Below are 19,070 nucleotides of genomic sequence, written 5' to 3'. Positions count from 1 at the left end.
CTGACAATTTCATGTTGATTTTACAATAGCAAATAACAAAACAAGTTTCACACCAAGTCCAAGGGCTATAGGCCTTGTGGCCACAGGCCCCAGGGCCCAACTGACTGTTAATCACAAAGGCCCAACCACGGGCTCCTGATTGCTTTAAACAAGAGGCTCCCAATCTCCAACTAACTGTTAATCAAAGAAAAAAGACCTACATTCTAGATCTCAATTGGAAAGAAAGAAAGGAAGGAAGGAAGAAAGAAAGAAAGAAAGAAAGAAAGAAAGAAAGAAAGAAAGAAAGAAAGAAAGAAAGAAAGAAAGAGAAAGAGGGAGAGAGAGAGAGAGAGAGAGAAAACCACAAACCAAACCTGTGAAAACTCTATGAATAGTAGAAGAACATGGATAATTATAGTACTAGAGGTATAGCCATGATTGGAAGTCAATTGAAATGAGGAAAATTAGTGGCAAACATCCTTTAATAGTTAGAACATAGAATACCTGAAGTATTAATTTTGGAAAATTAGAAATTGTAAAAAATACAATGAAATGCATGAACATTGACATTCTAGGCATTATTCAGATGAGATGGACTTGTTTTGGCCACTTTGAATCAGATAATCAAATGGTATGTTATGCTAGGAATGAAATCAGAAGAAAAATGATGGTGCATTCATAATTAAAAAAGTAAATCTCAAGTCTATCCTGAAGTACAATATTGTGAGCGATAGGATATTATCCATACCACATACAAGGAAGACCTGTTAATAAGACTGTTATATAAATATACACTTAAATATGTATACAACTAAAGCCAAAGAGGTTATTATTGTTGCTGTGTACCATTGAGTCAGAAACAACCAATAGCTAATCCTCCAGTAGGCAGTCAATCGCATGGGAAGAGATTGCCCATCCTTCTTCCTTGAAGCCACTGGTGGTTTCGAACCGCATGCCTTCAGGATTGTAGCATAGCTTCCAAATGTTGCAGTCCAAAATTAATCAAGATGTGCTAATGAATGTTGGTGACTGGAATGCCGATGTTGGAAGCAATGAAGAAGGAATAGTAGTCCAGAAGCAATAGACCAGGAGGCCAAAAGCAAATAGATCCAGGAATTATATTTAGTGAAACCTTAAATCATTAGAAGGGTGTACGCCAGGAATGTGTCCTGTCTCCATAACTTTTCAATCTGTATGCAGAGCACATTATCCAGGAGGCTAGGCTCTATGAGGAAAAATATGGAGTCAGGATTGGTGGAAGATCTATCAACAATCTGTGTTATACAAATGACACAACCCTGCTTGCTGAAACTGAGGAGGACTTGAAGCGCTTGCTGCAGAGAGTAAAGGACTGTAACCTTGAATATGGATTGAGGCTTAATAGACAAAGATTCTCACCACTGCACCAATTGGCAGCATCAGGATGGATGGTGAAGAGATTGAGATTGTTCACAGCTTTAGTCTGCTTGACTCCACATTCAACACTCTTGGCACCAGCAGCCAGGAAATTAAAAGAAATATTGCTATGGCAAAGTATGTGGTTAGGGACTTCTCTAAAGTACTGAAGAGCAATGGTGTCTCTCTGGAGACTAAGGTGCATCTGATACAGGCCATGGTCTTTGCAATCACTTGTTATGCATCAGAAAGTTGGACAATGACTAAGGAGGATAGAAAGAGAATTGATGCCTTTGAGCTGTGGTGCTGGAGAAGAGCATTGAGTATACCATGACTGCTAAAAAAAACAAACAGATTCATCCTAGAGAGGGTTAAACCTGGCTGCTCCTTGGAGGCAAGTATTCTGGGGCTTCGTCTGACATACTTTGGACAAGTTTTAAGGAAGGATCAGTGCTTGGAGAGAGACATCATGCTTGGGAGGGTGGAGGGACATCGCAGGAGGAGAAGAATATGAGGTGGATTGATTCAGTGACTGGGGTAATCGGGATGGGTGTATCGAAGACAGTGAGATTAGTACACGACAGAGCAGAGTTTAGGACTGTTATACATAGCGTCACTAGGAGTGGCAAGCAACTTGACTGCACACAACAAAAACAACATTAGAACTTTAAGGTAAGGCAGGATGTTTTCACTGAGCTATTTGACAGTGCATCAAGCCATTTTGGTCTATCAAGACCACAAACTTCCTAAATATAACAAGATTATGAGATTATTGCAGGAGCAGATTATATTGTGACAGTTGATACTGTTTGTCAACATGGTGATGATCCTCAATATAAAGTAGCTATTGTATGTGTTGCAATCTTAATCTTTATGATGTTAATGAGACATGATTAGAGGCAGAGATTGAATGATATGATTAGCAGGATCTGATGAAGAGTCTATCTCCTTAGTAATGTGGCCTTTATTGAATGTATGCATGGACTTTGACCAAGTAAAAGAGCTTTGTATCCCATCCTGCATCTGGTTTGTCTCTCCTCTAGACTTGAACCTGTGATGGCCTGTTCTATTTTTCAACCTTGGAATCATTAGCCTCCAAAGCCAGCAGTCTGTTATCCTTTGACTTCCTTCTATAAACCTGGGACTTGTTTTCTACGAATACATAAACTATTGAAATAAAGTCTCTCTTTCCGTCAATATATAGGTATGCATTTTTCTATATATAAACACAAATGTTTCATTTGTTTTCTTTCCATAAAGAAGCTTCTTAAGAGAATTATTCAATAAGCAAAATAAGCACATGTTTACTCGGGTTTACAGAATAATTCATGATAAATAATTTGATATGTAAAACTGAAAATCAATTACAGACTGAATAAATTGGTAGGAATCATTAGTTTCTTCTTTTTCAGTTCTAGTAGTTGGTTTGAGTAATGATCATGTTAGTAGACCATTTGCACGCATTTGGTTATTATACGATCACTGACAGCATTGCACTTCAGGTTATATCTTGAAATATTCTTTTTAAGGATGAATGCAATGATTTTATTCTTCAATTTATCATTTAGAGTAGAGTGAATTATATTATTATCTGATTTTAAATTATTCATAATGTTCCATTCCAGCTCATTAATACTTTGGATCAATACTTTTACATAGAGTCATTTAAAAAAAAACACCCAACTTTGAAATTTTCTAGATTCTTATCTTGTATTTTCCACGTTCTGATTAATAATGAAATTTGGAATTGTTTCTTCTTATTGTGAACCTGCCATATCAAATGGACCTCCAAGTCTAAAAAAAGGTTGTGAAAGCTTTACTTTATCCATTTCGTGAAAGTATATTACTTTGAAGAGTCATCTTTTACTAAGTCGTATGTTTAGTGCAATGACCTTTTTCACTCTTCCTGGATAATATTCTTAATATCTTCCCATAACTCATCTGATCTTCACTCATAAGCGTTCAACACATCAAACCTGTTCCTGAGATGGTTCTGAAATTCAGGTGGGACTCAAGGTCATACTTCGTTTCCTGTGGGCTTGATTTTACTTTCCTTAGCTTCAGCTTAAACTTGCATGTTAGTAGTTGGTGATCTGTTCCACAATCAGCACCTGGCCTAGTTTTCACAGCAGATATCGAGCTTCTTCAGCAGTTCTTTTCACAGATGTAATTCCTATGCATACCATCAGGTGAAATCCATGTGTATAGCCTGTGCTTATGTCTTGTAAAATGTATCTGCAACAAATAAATTATTGATTGTGCAAAATTCTATCATCCTATCTCCAGCTTCATTTCTGTCACCAAGTCCATGCTTTCCAACTACTGATCCTTCTTCTCTGTTCCCAATTTTTGCATTCCAATCACCCATCACTATTAATGCATCTCGATTGCATGTTTAATCAATCTCTGACTGGAAAAGTTGGTAGAAATCATCTATTTCCTCTTTGGCTCTGGTTGTTTGTGCATATATTTGAATGATAGTGGTATTCACTGGACTTCCTTGTATGTTTATGGATATTATCCTGTCACTCACAGAATTATTTCAAGACAGATCTAGAAATGACTTTTCTGTGAAAGCAACCCTATTTTTACTCACCTTTCCATCTCCAGCATTAATAGATCATATGATCCTCTGATTAAAAATGTCCCATGCCAGTCCATGGGACTGTCTTATCTCACCAATACCTAGTATGTTGATATTTATGTGTTCCATTTCTCCCTTAATAATATCTAAGTTTCTTACATTCATAGTTCTCACATTCCATATTCTAACCACTAATGTCTGTTTACAACTGTTCCTCCTCCTTAGTATTTCCATACTTGAAAATTCCACCTCTGTTGCCCTATCTGCTAGTCTAAGTGTGTTCTATTGTACTTGAAGTCCAACAATGTCAGTCTGGAGACTAAGGTGTGCCTGATACATGCCATGGTCTTTGCAATCACTTGCAATGCATCAGAGAGCTGGGCAATGACTATGGATGATGGAAGGAGAATTGATGCCTTCAAGCTGTGGGGTAGTATTGAATATACCATGGACTGCTAAGAAAAAGAACAGGTTTGTCCTGGAGAGGGTGAAACTGGGCTCCTCCTCGAAGGCAAGGATTCTGAAGCTTTGTCTGACATATTTTGGACATGTTGCAAGGAAGACCAGTCCCTGAAGAGGGATGTCATGCTTGGGAAGGTGGAGGAACAGCACTAGAGAGGAAGACTCTCGATGAGATGGATTGATTCAGTGACTAAGGTAATAGGGGTAGGTGTGTCAGAGATGGTGGGATTGACACAGGATAAGGCAGAGTTTAGGGCTGTAGTTCATAGGGTGGCTATGAGTCGCAGACGACTTGACAGCACATAACAACAACAACAACAAGAAAACAACAACAAGTTTAGTTCTTTCAGCATGAGTGACCCTCTTTCCAGCATTATACTAGTGTTCTGTTGCTGCTTGTAAGATTTTCAGTGGGAAATTATTTCAGAAGTGATGGCCAGTCCTTGTTCCTAGTCTGTCTTAGTCTGGAATCTCCTCTGTTACCTGTCTGCCATGATTGGTTTATTTGAAATACCAATGGCCTATATTTAATCATCACAACAAAAGTATCACTCAAAAACTGGTGAAAAAACTATATTTCTTCAGCAGAGGGAAAAATGAACAAATCTAAGAATCATTTCTTCTTGCTACAAAAATTAGACATCCATCTTTTTATTGTTGTTGTTGCTATGTGCCGTCAAGTCACTTGCGACTCATAGCGACCCTATGTACAACAGCCCTAAACTCTGCTCTGTCCTGTGCCAAGCACACTGCCTCTGACACACCCATCCTGATTACCCCAGTCACTGAATCAATCCACCTCATAGAGGGCCTTCCCCTCCTGTGCTGTCCCTCCACCCTCCCAAGCACGATGTCCCTCGCCAAGGACCGGTCCCTCCTTACAACATGTCCAAATTATGTCAGACGAAGCCCCAGAATCCTTGCCTCCAAGGAGCCACCCTGTTTAACCCTTTACAGATGAATCTGTTTGTTTTCCTAGCAGTCCATGGTACCCTCAATAGTCTTCTCCAGCACCACAGCTTAAAGGCATCAATTCTTCTATACCCCTTAGTCATTGTCCAACTCTTTGGCGCATAGCAAGTGATTGCAAAGACCATGACCTGTATCAGATGCACCTTAGTCTCCAGAGAGACACCATTGCTCTTCAGTACTTTGGAGAGGTCCCTAACAGCAGACTTTCCCATAGCAATATGTCTTTTAATTTCCTGGCTGCTGGTGCCAAGAGTGTTGACTTTGGAGCCAAGCAGACTGAAGCTGTGAACAATCTCAATCTCTTCACCATCCTTCCTGATGCTGCCAATTGGTCCAGTGGTGAGAATCTTTGTCTTCTTGACATTGAGCCTCAATCCATATTGAAGGCTGCAATCCTTGTCCCTCTGCAGCAAAACTGCAATTTCCAGGATTTGTGATATGCTGTTTCCAAGTTAGGAAAAATCCTTTATAAGAGACATATGAAAATTTGCAAACCTACTGTAAATTGATACCAAGTTTCTCTTGTAAATGAACATTCTCCACTTGCAGTAGGATGTTGTCAGTTCAATACTCATGTCTAGATACTCAGTGGTTTTGAAAAAGGCTGTTAAACTTTCTCAAAGATGATGGGAACAGGGAACACATGTCCTCGAAATTTTTCCTATTAAAGTTCATGGGATGTAATTCTCTGTCACATTAATTAAACTTACATAATCTAACTTGATGAGTTGCATTGGGACAGTCTGTGCTCAGAGACTTCTGCAAAGTACTGAAGAGCAATGGTGTCTCTCTGGAGACTAAGGTGCACCTGATGCAGGCCATGGTCTTTGCAATCACTTGCTATGCATCAGAGAGCTGGACAATGACTGGGGATGATAGAAGGAGAATTGATACCTTTGAGTTGTGATGTTGAAGAAGAGTATTGAATATACCATGGACTAAGAGAGCAATAGGTTCATCGTGGAGAAGGTGAAGCCAGGCTGTACCTTGGATGCAAGGATTCCAAAGCTTCACCTGACATACTCTGGATCTATTGCAAGGTAGGATCAGTTCTTGGAGAGGGACATCATGCTTGGGAGTGTGGAGCAACAGCACAGGAGAGGAAAACCCTCGATGAGATGGATTGATTCAGTGACTGGAGTAATGAGGGTAGGTGTGTCAGAGACAATGAGATTGACAAGGGATAGAGCAGGGTTTAGGGCTGTTGTACATAGATTCGCTATGAGTTGCAGGCAACTCCACAGCACTTAACAACAACAATCTAACTTAGGAAACACATATGAGATTTATTGCCCCCAACTACACTGCCATCCACTTTTCAGAACTTTATTCATGCTGCCATCACTTGCCTTAGCACTGTTTTCAGTCGACCTTTTTCAGATCCCACCCTTTCAATGCAGTCCTAGGTGTTCCCTCCTTTATGATAGTTTATTACTTGCTTCCCATTTCCCCAACCCATTAAAAGTGTGTTATTTTCTTAATGGCTTGCTGAAGCTCTTTAGCCTGAAGTATTTATATATATATATATTTATATCTGGCATGCAATAAAACCCCACTGAATTGCCCTTGGAATAGGTACAGTGTAATGCAGTTTTATATTCTCAATTGCAATGATTTGAAAAGGAAGTCTATAACAGAGAAAGATTTCAAGGCCAAGTTTTACATTAAATTAAAGGAAAGAATGTGTCAAGGGATTTTTCACTGAGGTGTGGAACAGGAAGAATAGAAGTCTGCTGTAACTCTGGAAAACCATGGAGAAAGTTTGACTGGAGAAGGCAAGCCAATTTGGGACAAGTTTCTGCCGTAAGTAGAGATTCTCTCATTAGTTACGACAGAAAACACCTGCATATGGTATATGAATATTCAATTGCAAAAGTTAAAAATAGTTCTAATAAAATTCTGCTATTTTTTATTTAGGCACTCTGGTGGCCTAGTGGTAAGGAGTTTCACTGGCGACTCATAGGTACATAGCTCAAATTCACCAGCTGCTTCATGGGAAAGATGTGTGCCCTTCTCCCATGCAATTAACTGGCTATGAAAACTTGCTGGAGGTGCAGTTATATGTTGATTCCGAGTCAGTAGCACACAACAACAGTATTTTAATGAACCAGTAAATATGTTAATGTGATTATGATAATAATGTCTTGTTAAATAATCTTAATATGACAAGACAGATTAAAATTATTTTTAATTCAAAATCTCATTATGAAAAGGCAAATACAAACACACAAAAATATAGAGGTTCTTAGCTTTTTGAAACAAGCCATTCATCCTAGTCTATGCAATAGCAAGAGACAGAACTAATGAACTAGTAAAATGGCTTAATTCGTGTAATGTGATTGGTGATGGGTTTTCAGATAAAGTTGATCTGAGCAGGAATCAGAATAAGGAACACCTGGTCTGGCTCTAGCAACACATTAGCTAGAAACTGGAAAAAGAACCACTTTCTTAAAAAAAAACACTCACTAATGAGCCCCAGGTGAAAAAGCTGTTAACTAGATGGCTCCTTTTTTCAAAATTCCCAATGTTTTGAGTGAAGTGCAAGTTGTTTGGGATTCCTAATTTTCCATTATATTAAAACATAAACTTTGTGTTTCCTCCCAGCTAAAACCGTTTTGTCTTAACAGGCTGTCACAAATCCATATTATTAGTTATTGGGGGAAAATTGGCTTCCAATTTGTGAATCAGCTAGTGAGCCACATTCATTAGTAGTTGTTTGTGTCTGCAAAATATTTACAATGCGGACAGTGAAAAGAGGATCACTTTGGGATTTAAAATGGAACCAAGCACATATTGTTTAAATATTCTGACAACGTCAAACTGGTTACATTTGATGAGATTTTAATCTTTCAATATTTTGAAATGCCTGCTTGAATTTTTAAAGAAAATATCTTTATATTGCTTGAATATTTTAAGGTATGATGAAATTTCAGTACATCAGTCACTGAAAACCATTGACTCTAAGGTGAAAGAACTGAAGTGCATTGTTTACTGCGGCATCACATCACCAATTCCACATGTACTTATCATGCACACCGTAAACATTCTGTTAGAAAGAAAAAGTACACGTAAGAAAGTATGTGCCACAGGTGACAAACATCTATGGCAACATTTCCACTTTCTTCATTTTAATCACTGTTTTGTTTTGTTTTTTTTTAAATCCTTGGACATCTTTTATGTGCATTGAGCCATACAGCAATAAAACAGATACAGTCTCTGCATTCATGAAGTCCATAGCCTCGACTAACCATCTTAAGTGGATAAGTGCTGTAAAGGAAATATCTAGGGTACAACGAGAAATGTAAGTGACAAAGGGGCCAAATAGTGACTAGAAAATCAAGAAGGGCCTCGTTAAGAAAAATTGATTTGTATAATTTCTGTAAATTATTCTGGAAAGGGTATAATGTCCTAATGATAAAAAGATTTCAAAGATAGTTACCTTTTCAAAACAGCTAGTAATTTGACTTTGGCTTATTAAAAAGATAAATATACAGCAAACATTTGCATTCAGAGGCCAAAACTAACTGTTGTTATTGTGTACCATTGAGTCAGTACTGACCCATAGCTGACCTCCGGTGGGTTTTCAGAGGCAGTTAATTGCAGGCGAGGAGACTGACCATTCTTCTCCTGTGAAGCAGCTGGTGGCCTCAAACTGTGTACCTTTGGGATTGCAGCACAGCTTCTTGCCAATTAATAAACACATGGGCTTTTTAAACATCTTATCCTATTTAATATTAACAATATAAGTTATGTAAATTAAGGGAAGCCTTTCTTGTTCATAAAAACTTGCTATTAACTGTGAAGAGAAAAAAAATATTTAATTTGCACTGAGTTATGACTTAAAAGCCAAACAGAAATTAATCAGATGAGGAGAGAAAGGAAAGGAAACCTTAAATCATGAAGTGCCTGACTTCCAGCCATGATGTTTGAGGGTACTTTGTATTTCTTCATCTTTGGTCTTTCAGAAGCCACTCTCGTCCTTTGTGAAGCTGCACTTGTCATAAAGGAACATTGGGAGATAGGTCCATTTTTTTTGTAAACTGGGTTGGAGGACCTCAAACTTCATATATTTTGCACTTCATTCTCTCTTTACATTTCCTTGGCCTATTGTCCAATTACCATTAAAGCAGGGTTAACAAAATTAAAAAGACAATGAGGCCATGAAGGTAGAATGATGCTAGAAATGTTTTTACATCTTCCGAGTGAAGTATAGGTCCTAGTAAGTTACACCACTGACCCAGTGGCTGCAGGTCTCTGGAGACTGGAATCCACAGCGGCTCATCAGAAGAGAGATAGGAAGTCTCTTCACATTTTTATTTACAGCCTCAGAAACCCAATGGAGGGTGGCTATGAATTAGAACCAACTCAACAGCAGTAAATTAGTGGTTCTGAGGGGTTTTTAAACAGTAAGTACAGTAAGTAACTCAAGTCAATTGCCTTGTTAGAAAACAGGCCAGTGTGACCACATTATCTCATTTGTTTAAAGGAGTTATAAATCTGACTTTTTATAAAAGATTTCTTAATTTATAAATGCTTTCAATTAATTTTTTCTTTTCTTTTCTTTTTCTTTTTTTTTTACTGCAGAGGCCAATCACAATACTTCTAATACTTCTATGAGTTGGGATGCCTTCTTCTGAAAACTCTGCTTTCATCCTCATTTGCTCTTTGCAGGCTGGCAATAAGAGAGCTGGATATCAAAACCTCAATAAGATACCAGCTCACTCCAGTAGCACTGGTAAAGTTTAACAGGACATCAGATAATAAATGTTGGAGAGGATGTGGAGAGATTGGAATGGTCATACACTGCTGGTGGGATTGTAAAATAGTACAACAACTCTGGAAGACAACTCGGCATTTCCTCAACATAGCAATTCCATGTGACTCAGCTATTTATTCCACTGCCAGGAAGAAAAGAGAACTGAGACACAAATGGAGATTTGTACACCGATGTTCATAGAAATGTTATCCAGAATAGCAAGAACATGGAAACAGCCAAAATATCCATCAACAAACAAATGGACTGAGTAGTTGTGGTACACTCACACAACGGAATATACATTCATTCAGCACTCAAGAGCAACAGTTAAAAAAAATCGTCTTCTAAGGAAAATACTACATAAGACTATTATTGCAAAAATAGAAGGATAACTAGTAAAATGTGACTAAATGCCTAAAGAGGGAAGGAGAGATGGTTTGGAGGCTGAGGAAGGAGGAGAGAATCATGGGCTCACAGAGTTTGGTGGGTGGAAGGAGGGGCTGAGGAAATGAAGAAAGATCCAGTGGGGATCTGAAAAGATGGCATAGTATTGATCACAGATCAATGGTGATTAATTTTATAAGACACAATGTGTAAGAATGATCATATGAAACCCACTGTAAATGGAGGAATGTGGGAAACACAATGTATACAAATTTTGTACCCAAACCAATAAAAAACTCAAAGAAAATTTTTTTTAAAAAAAATTAGTTTTTCAAATACAGGTTTCCCTCCACGTAGTAGTTTGCTATAATATTTCAATAATCTGCTCCCCTGGCCTAAAGTACTACCTTATGAATATTTTTTCTTTTATTATTATTAATTTAATGAAAATTTACAGAGACTTTGGATTTCCATTCATTCATTGTTGCACTTTTCTCCCTGCCTACCCTTCCCTCTAGTTTGCTCTTCTCTTTGAAAAGTAAAACTTTTTCATTGGTATACAATCCTTCTGCCCAAGTCCACTCCACTATGCAGCCTTCTAATTTTAAGCAATCAAAGTGGTAAAATTGAACTTGGAAATGGGATGAGATGTGTAGTTAGTTGTACGCCCACTACAGATGTGACAAACTAGAATCTACACCCACAGTTGTCAAGTTGATTCTAGCTCAAAGTGACTCTTTTATTAGGTTTCAGGTGTTCTAACTTTTCAGGCCTTAAAATCTTTCTTCTGTGAAGCATGTAGTGGATTCAAATTGACAATTTTTAGGTTAGTGGTACAACACATAACACACAATGGAGAAAAATAATCTCAAGAGCATGATGGATAAAATGCTGTAAAATAATTGAGAAGATTTTTGAAAATTTATTACCATTGTTTTAAAAATATTATTTGTAATAGATTTCAACTTATTATTTTAGTTAAATATACTCAAATTTATAAATATCTTGTAAATTTAATTTTTTTAACGGGTGCAAAACTTCTGAAGCGCTCAGTTTCTGTGAGCTGATACCAACTATCTCCAACATACCAGGCCTGCCATGACAAGCTTTAGTTTACTGTACTTACATCCCTCACATTTATTCTAGCCTCTTCTTCCATGAATTAGCTTTAGGGAAATTAGAATTGCAGACTATTTGACTTGCCCTTATTTTCTTACCTGGCTGTGAATTGGTTGAAGGGGGCGGGGCAGGGGGAATGACTAATCACTAGATACACTCAAATACATTGCTATCAAGTTGGAGTTGACTCCTAGTGGACTCTGCAGTGCGTTTTTGGAGGATATAAATCATATGGAAGGAAACTGACAATCTCTCTCTCTCAGAGCCATTGGTAGATCAAACAACCAGAGGGATGTTGCTTTTGGGTTAGCAGCACAATTCCTTATGGACAAAACCAGTGCAGCGCACTGTATAGGGAAAGGGAATATTAACATAATAGGAAATACTATGCAGTACTTAAAGAAAGTCTTTCATTGATACAGTCACTATGAGTCATCTACAACTAGACGGCACTTAACAACAATAACAACAACAACAACAACATAAAGAGCTACATTGGCCTAGTGAACAAAAAGTTAAGCTACCAAGCCCAAGGTGGGTGATTTTAATCTGCGGCCCTCAGGTCTGGTTTAAATTGTTTTTTGTCAAACATTCTTCTAGGTGGTATAGCACTGGTCTGTGCATTATTTTGGTTGCTGTGATGCTAAACACTATGACACTGATGTGCCAAATACGATAATGATTACCCATGGGGGACAGTGTTTGAGAGAGCTTCCCGATTAAAACAAGCTTGGAAGCAGAAGTGGCATCTACTTCTGAAATTGCTTGCCTCCAGAAACTCTATGAACAGTGCTCAGTTCTTTCATTCACAGGGTCGCTATGAGTCGTCTACGACTCGATGACACTTAACAACAACAAAAACATGCAGTACTTGACCATATGAGACTGAGTTAGTTCATTCAGCATAGTGCTCTCCAGTCTCTCCAAGTTATAGAGTACTTCTTGAAATAATTACTCCTGAGTGCTATTTCATTGTGTGAATGTACCACATTTTCTCAATCCATTCAGGTGTGTTTGAATATTTGGGCTCTTTCCATGTTCTTCTGATGGTGAATAATGCTGCTATGAACTGTATAAGATCATTATTGTAAAAATAGAAGGATAACTAATAAAACTTCATGGGGACTCAAGAGGGGAAGGAGTGAGAGCAGAGGAGAGAGGATGGGTAGGGCCAAACCTGCAGGGTTGCACAATTTGTGGGTGAAGGGAGGGAGTTGAAGGAAATGAGATCTTAAAAGACAGGCTAGGTCCAATGGTGATTAATTAATAAAAGATAGCCAGGAAAATGATGGGAAAGTCTGCTGTTAGGGACCTCTCCAAAGTACCGAAGAGCAATGGTGTCTCTCTGGGGAATAAGGTGTGTCTGATACAGGCCATGGTCTTTGCAATCACTTGTTATGCATCAGAGTTGGACAATGACTAGGGAGGCTAGAAGGAGAATTGATGCCTTTAAGCTGTGGTGCTGGAGGAGAGTATTAAATGTACCATGGACTGCCAAGAAAACAAACAGATTCATCCTGGAGAGGGTTAAACTGGGCTGCTGCTTTGAGGCAAGAATTCTGGGGCTTCGTCTAACATACTTTGGACATGTTGTAAGGAGGGACCTTGGAGAGGAACATCATGCTTGGGAGGGTGCAGGGATGGTGCAAGAGGGGAAGACCCTCTATGAGGTGGATTGATCCAGTGACTGGGGTAATTGGGATGGGTGTGTCAGAGGCAGTGCAATTGGGACAAGATGGAGCAGGGTTTAGGGCTGTTTTACATAGGGTCCCTATGAGTTGCAAGCGACTCGATGGCACATAACAACAAACAACACCACAATGCATGGAAGTGAGTGTATGAAACACACGTGAGTGAAAAATAGAGTAAAACACGGTGTATATGAACTTTATAAGAAAGCCAGTATAAAATTTTAAAAAAAATAAATAAAACCCCAAAATTTTTTAAAAAGAAAATGCTACTAAAAACTAAAATAGAATATTTTCAATTCCTTCAACCATTTGTATGTACATGTGGTGGAGGATAGTCATAGGCTATGGAGCTTACCTTCTGGATTGACAAAACTACTATATGTTAAGGGGAAAATAGTTTCTGAAGTTGTGCCCTCTTAAGATTTTGTCATGTGTGTACATGGAAACAATAGTGGGACACTGAGCATCACCTGCTAATCTTGTGGTGAGAAAGGAGGGGAACTGAGGAGACAAATCAGGAACATTTTAATTTCTATACATAATTTGTGACTTAGAAAGTCATTATTTTTGAGCATAATGTCACTGAATTCAAGACCACCATCAAAGCTTTGACACACATGGAGAAACACAAGGTGGTATTAATCCAAAAGTTCATTATGCAATGAATATTAAATTACCTGATCTATATAAGCTTGTTAGAATAATGTCCAGCATATATTCAGCATGTCAATGTTTGCTAATTTTAGGGGCTTCATCCATCACACTTCTTCCATGCTGTCCTCTACTATGCACATTGCCAATTCTGTGGAAGCCTCATCTCACAAAATGAGTCATTCTGGTAAAAGGTTAGAGGAGTGAGCAGAGAGGTCTTAGTGAAGCGACCAGACAGAGATCAACCAGTTCAGAAGGTTGAAAGAACTGGTCTGACTTCCTGAGAAGAGGGAACTTCATAGAAAAAGTCCCCAGATTTCTCCATATCACTCACCACACATTGCCGACTGATTACCAGTGTACATGTGTGTCTGGTAAAATCCCATGTGATTGGACAAAGAATAACAATGAGCCTTAAACGAAACAATTTTTAAAGCTCACACAGTGGTGAAGGATTCAAATTCTAACATTTAGGCCATTTGGTAGAGATTTCAGAGGTTAATCCCAGAATAAAAATTACCTTTAAGTCCTCCCTAACAGAGCTGAAAACAAACTGCAAAAGAGTCAAGTAAATTTGCATTTAACTTATTTCCCTACCACAAGAGTCCATCAGTCTTTATAGTTGTTGTGTTGTTGTTGTTAAGTGCTGTCGAGTCATAGGTGACTCACAGTGACCCTATGAACGAAAGACCTGGACACTTGTATAACTTTCATTCTTTCTCCAGGTTCATAGGGTTTTCAGAGGCAAGCCATTTCAGAAGTGGATACCACTTCTGCTTCCATGCTTGTTTTATCGGGGAGTTCCACTAAACATCATCCACCATGGGTAACCATTATCACATTTGACACATCAGTGTCACGGTGTTCAGCTTCACAGCAACCATGAGTTACCTCTGTACAGTGAGTGGACAGACCAGGGCTATACAACCTAGAAGAATGTTTGACCAAAAACAATTAAAAACAGCCCTGAGGGCTGCGATTACAGTCACCCACATTTGACTTGGTAGCATCAGGTAGTAAATTATGGTATATAGTGTAATATTCACAAATATGGTACAAATTAGAAAAACGATAATATACTACAATCAGTGGAATTATCCTAGATATATATACAGGACATCACGCAGGGAAAGGCAGAAAGAAAGAGGGCAAGACCGTTAACAAGACAGTTTAAGAGTTACTGTTACCAAAGTGGGGAATATGTGGGAGATCATGAGGATGGCCCAGCATAGGATGAGGTTCACACGGTTGTTCCTGGGGTTGCTGGGAATTATAATCAACTTGAAGGTACACGACAACCAAGTAAATCCCAAGTGGATTTGAAAATCAACTAATGTACTCTATCGTATCACTTGAGTAAAACAAAACAAAATAAAACAATTCTGTAATTACATTAGCATTGTTTGTACCTTTGAACTAGAGCCGCCTCATAGCTGACCCTCCAGTAGGAAGGCTTTCAAAGGTAATAAATCACACGGGAGCAAATTGCCCCCTTTTCTCCCATGTAGCAGTTGGTGGACTACAACAGTGTGTTTTGGAGTTGACATCACAACTTCCTTAAATCTCAAGCCATCTGAACTCCCTATTATATTGGTGGTGTTTGCTGTTGTTGGTATGACTTATAGTGACTCTATGAACAATGGACCAGAATTCTATCCCACCCTGTGCCATTCTCATAATTTCTGACGCACTTGAACCTGTTTATCTCATTGGAAGTCTTCCCCTCTTTCACTGACCCTTCACCTTTACAAGCATGTTATCTCTTTCCAAGGAATAGCCTCTGCTACCAACATGTCCAAAGTATGGAGCATTCTGGCTGCACTTTTTCCAAGACATATCAGTGCATATATTTGGCAGTTCATGGGATATTCATCAGTCTTTTACAACATTACATCTCAAAAACATCAATTCATTTTTTGTCATCCATATTCATTGTCTAGCTCTTATTTAGTAAGTAATTGAAAAAACCAAGGCCTGAATCAGGTACACCTTCCTCTTCAAACTGACATCATTGCTTTTCAGTATTTTGGAAAGGTCCTTGACAGCAGACTTTCCCAGTGCAATACCTCTCCTGAGCTACTGACTGCTGGTATCAAGCGTGCTGATAGTGGATCCAAGTAAAATGAAACCATTGGCAGTTTCAAACTTTTCTTTATCTATCATGATATTGCTTATGTCCCAGTGGAAAGGACCATTGTTTTCTTGATGTTGACATGTAGTCCTTATTGCAGGCTGTATTCTTGAGCTGAAGCAAGCACTTTCAAGTCCTCACTTTCAGCAAGCAAGGCTGTGTCATCTGCATAACACAAACTGTTTTGAGTCTTCCTCTGATCTTGATTACACATTCCTTTTCACAGGGTTCAGCTTCACAAATTATTTGCTCAGCATGCAAATTGATTATGCCTGGAGAAAGGATACAACCCTGACACACACCCTTCATGATTTAAAAATATGTAGTATTTTCTTGTTCCTTTCAGACAACAGCTTGTTGGACTATGACTATATACAGACATCATGTGAGGACAATCAAATGTTCTAGGATTCCCATTCTAGTCAATGTTAGCCATAGTTTGTTATGATACACAAAGTCAAATGCCTTTGCATAATCAATAAAATGTAGATAGATATTCTTAGGTACTGAAAAATTGTTTGACCAAAATTTAATATGCATTCATGACAAAATTATTAGCAAACTAGGGATAGAAGTGAACTTTCTCAACTTGATAATGAGCATATTTTTAAGAATCCAACGATACCTATAGTTAAAATCATACTTCCTGTTGTGGTCAGGAGCAAGGCAAAGTCGTCTTTCTCACCACTCCTTAAGAGTGTGCTGGAAGCCACAGTTAATGCAGTAAAATACAGAGACAGGAATACAGATCTAGAGGAATAACAAGACTGTCTTTGTAGGCAAATGTCATAGTAATCTAGGCAGAAATTCCCAAATTACTGACAAAATAAAAACAGAAGCCATCCTGAACCAGTAAGTTATTTTAACCCATTTGCACAATAATGTTAAGATGCAAAATCAATAGTTTGCCTACATCAATAATGAATGACTTTATTTCATTGCATTAGAACAAAAAATAATTTCACTACATTAGAACAAAAAAATGTAAATACTTGAATGCAGATTAAATTAAATATGAATAAGATCTAGTTTTAGAAGAAAACTACAAAACTCATGAAAATAACTAAAATTCTACATAAATTGAGAGGCATTACATGTTCATAGATAGAAAGATTCAAATTTTTTAAAAAAATCAATTCATTCTTGCTTCATTTATAATATACAATGGAATTGAAATTGGAATCTCAGCAAAGGGATATTATAAAACTGAATCTAAAGTTTATAATGAAAAGCAAAAGACAAAATGATCAATATTGATCAATATTGAATATTGAAAAAAATAGACATTACCAATTTCAAAAACTTACAAGTTTCTCATTGGAGGCTTGTATTTTGAAGCTCTATCTCACATACTTTGAGCACATGGCCAGGCAGGCCTAGTTCTTGGAGAAAGACATCATGCATGCAAGAGTGGAGGGACAGTGCAGGAGAGGAAGACCCAGGATGAGATGGATTGACACAGTAATTGGGGTAATGGGGGTAGGAGTGTCGGAGTCAGTGAGACTGACTCAGGATAGTGCAAGGTTCAGAGCTATTGTGTATAGCTGTATGTCGTAGGTGACTCGATGGAACATAGCAACAAAAATAACAACAATTAGGTAACAGTAGTATTAGTGATAAAAGAAAATAAATAAGAGATAAAATGGAACAAATAGATAAGGTACATGAAAACTATATATTACAGTCTATTTCTTCTATAATCCTAAATCTCTTGTAAAGTATGAAGCCTATTAATTTAAAATATAATTTAATAAAAGTAAAATCGGGAAATATTTAAATTTACAGACTGTAAAGTACTGCTAAGAGACATACAAGTACTAAGTGCATGCTTTAGAAAATAAAGCTTTCAAATATGTAAACTAAGCAGCTTCTATCTTGTTGATTAAGTGTAAAAGATGAAGTCTCAGTATCCTTCCTGCTAAGGAGCACTTTCCAATGTTTGGAAGGTCAATTTGTTTATTCTTTGACAGTCCATTGTGCATTTAACATTCTTCATCAACACCACAATTCAAAGACATCAGTTCTTCTTCTGTCTTCCTTATCACTGCCCAAATTTCACACACATTTGATGCATTTGGGTGATGCTGATCTTAATCCTCATAGTGATAACTTTTATCATTGTTGTTAGTGTTGTCATTGAGTCACATGTAAATTAACTCTGAACTCTGCTTTATCCTAAGCCAATCTCATAGTCTCTGACAGACCTAATCCCATTGATCCAGTCACTGAGTCCATCCATCTCATTCTGGATTTTCCTCCTGCACTGTCCCTCCACCATTCCAAAAGTGATGTCCCTCTCCAAGGACTGGTTCTTCCTGGCCACGTGCCCAAAGTATGTGAGATGGAGTTTCAAAATCCTTACCTCCAGGAAGCAGCTTGATTTCATCCTCTCTAAGACAGATATATTTGTTCTCCTGGTAGTCCATGGTCTGTTCAACTGTCTTGTTAAGGCACCACAATTCAAAGGCATGGATCCTTCTTCTATCACCCTTAGTTACTGCCCAACTCTCAGATGCATAGCACATAATTGCCAAGACCATGGCCTGGATTAGGTGTACCTTAGTCTCCAGACTGATGTCCTTGCTCTTCAGTACTTTAGTGAGGGAGGTTCCTGACAGCAGACTTTCCCAATACAATTCATCTTTTGATTTCCTGACTGCTGGTGCCAAGAGTGTTGATTGTGGAATCAAGCAAGCTGAAGTTATTAATAATCTCAATCTCTTCTCCATCTATCATGAAGCTGTCAATTGGCTCAGTGGTGAGAATCTTTGTTTTCTTGATGTTCAACTTCAATCTATATTAAAGATTACAGTCGACCTTATGCAGCAAACGCCTCATGTCCTCCTCAGTTTCAGCAAACAAGGTTGTGTCATCTGCATAATGTAGGTTATTGATGAATCTTCCTCCAATTCTGATGCCACATTCCTCCTCATAAAGTGTAGCCTC

The sequence above is a fragment of the Elephantulus edwardii genome, unplaced genomic scaffold (genome assembly GCF_000299155.1).
Source record: "Elephantulus edwardii isolate Elephantulus edwardi_28Jun2011 unplaced genomic scaffold, EleEdw1.0 scaffold00008, whole genome shotgun sequence".
In the NCBI taxonomy this organism is placed as follows: domain Eukaryota; kingdom Metazoa; phylum Chordata; class Mammalia; order Macroscelidea; family Macroscelididae; genus Elephantulus; species Elephantulus edwardii.
This window is presented reverse-complemented; position numbering follows the sequence as displayed.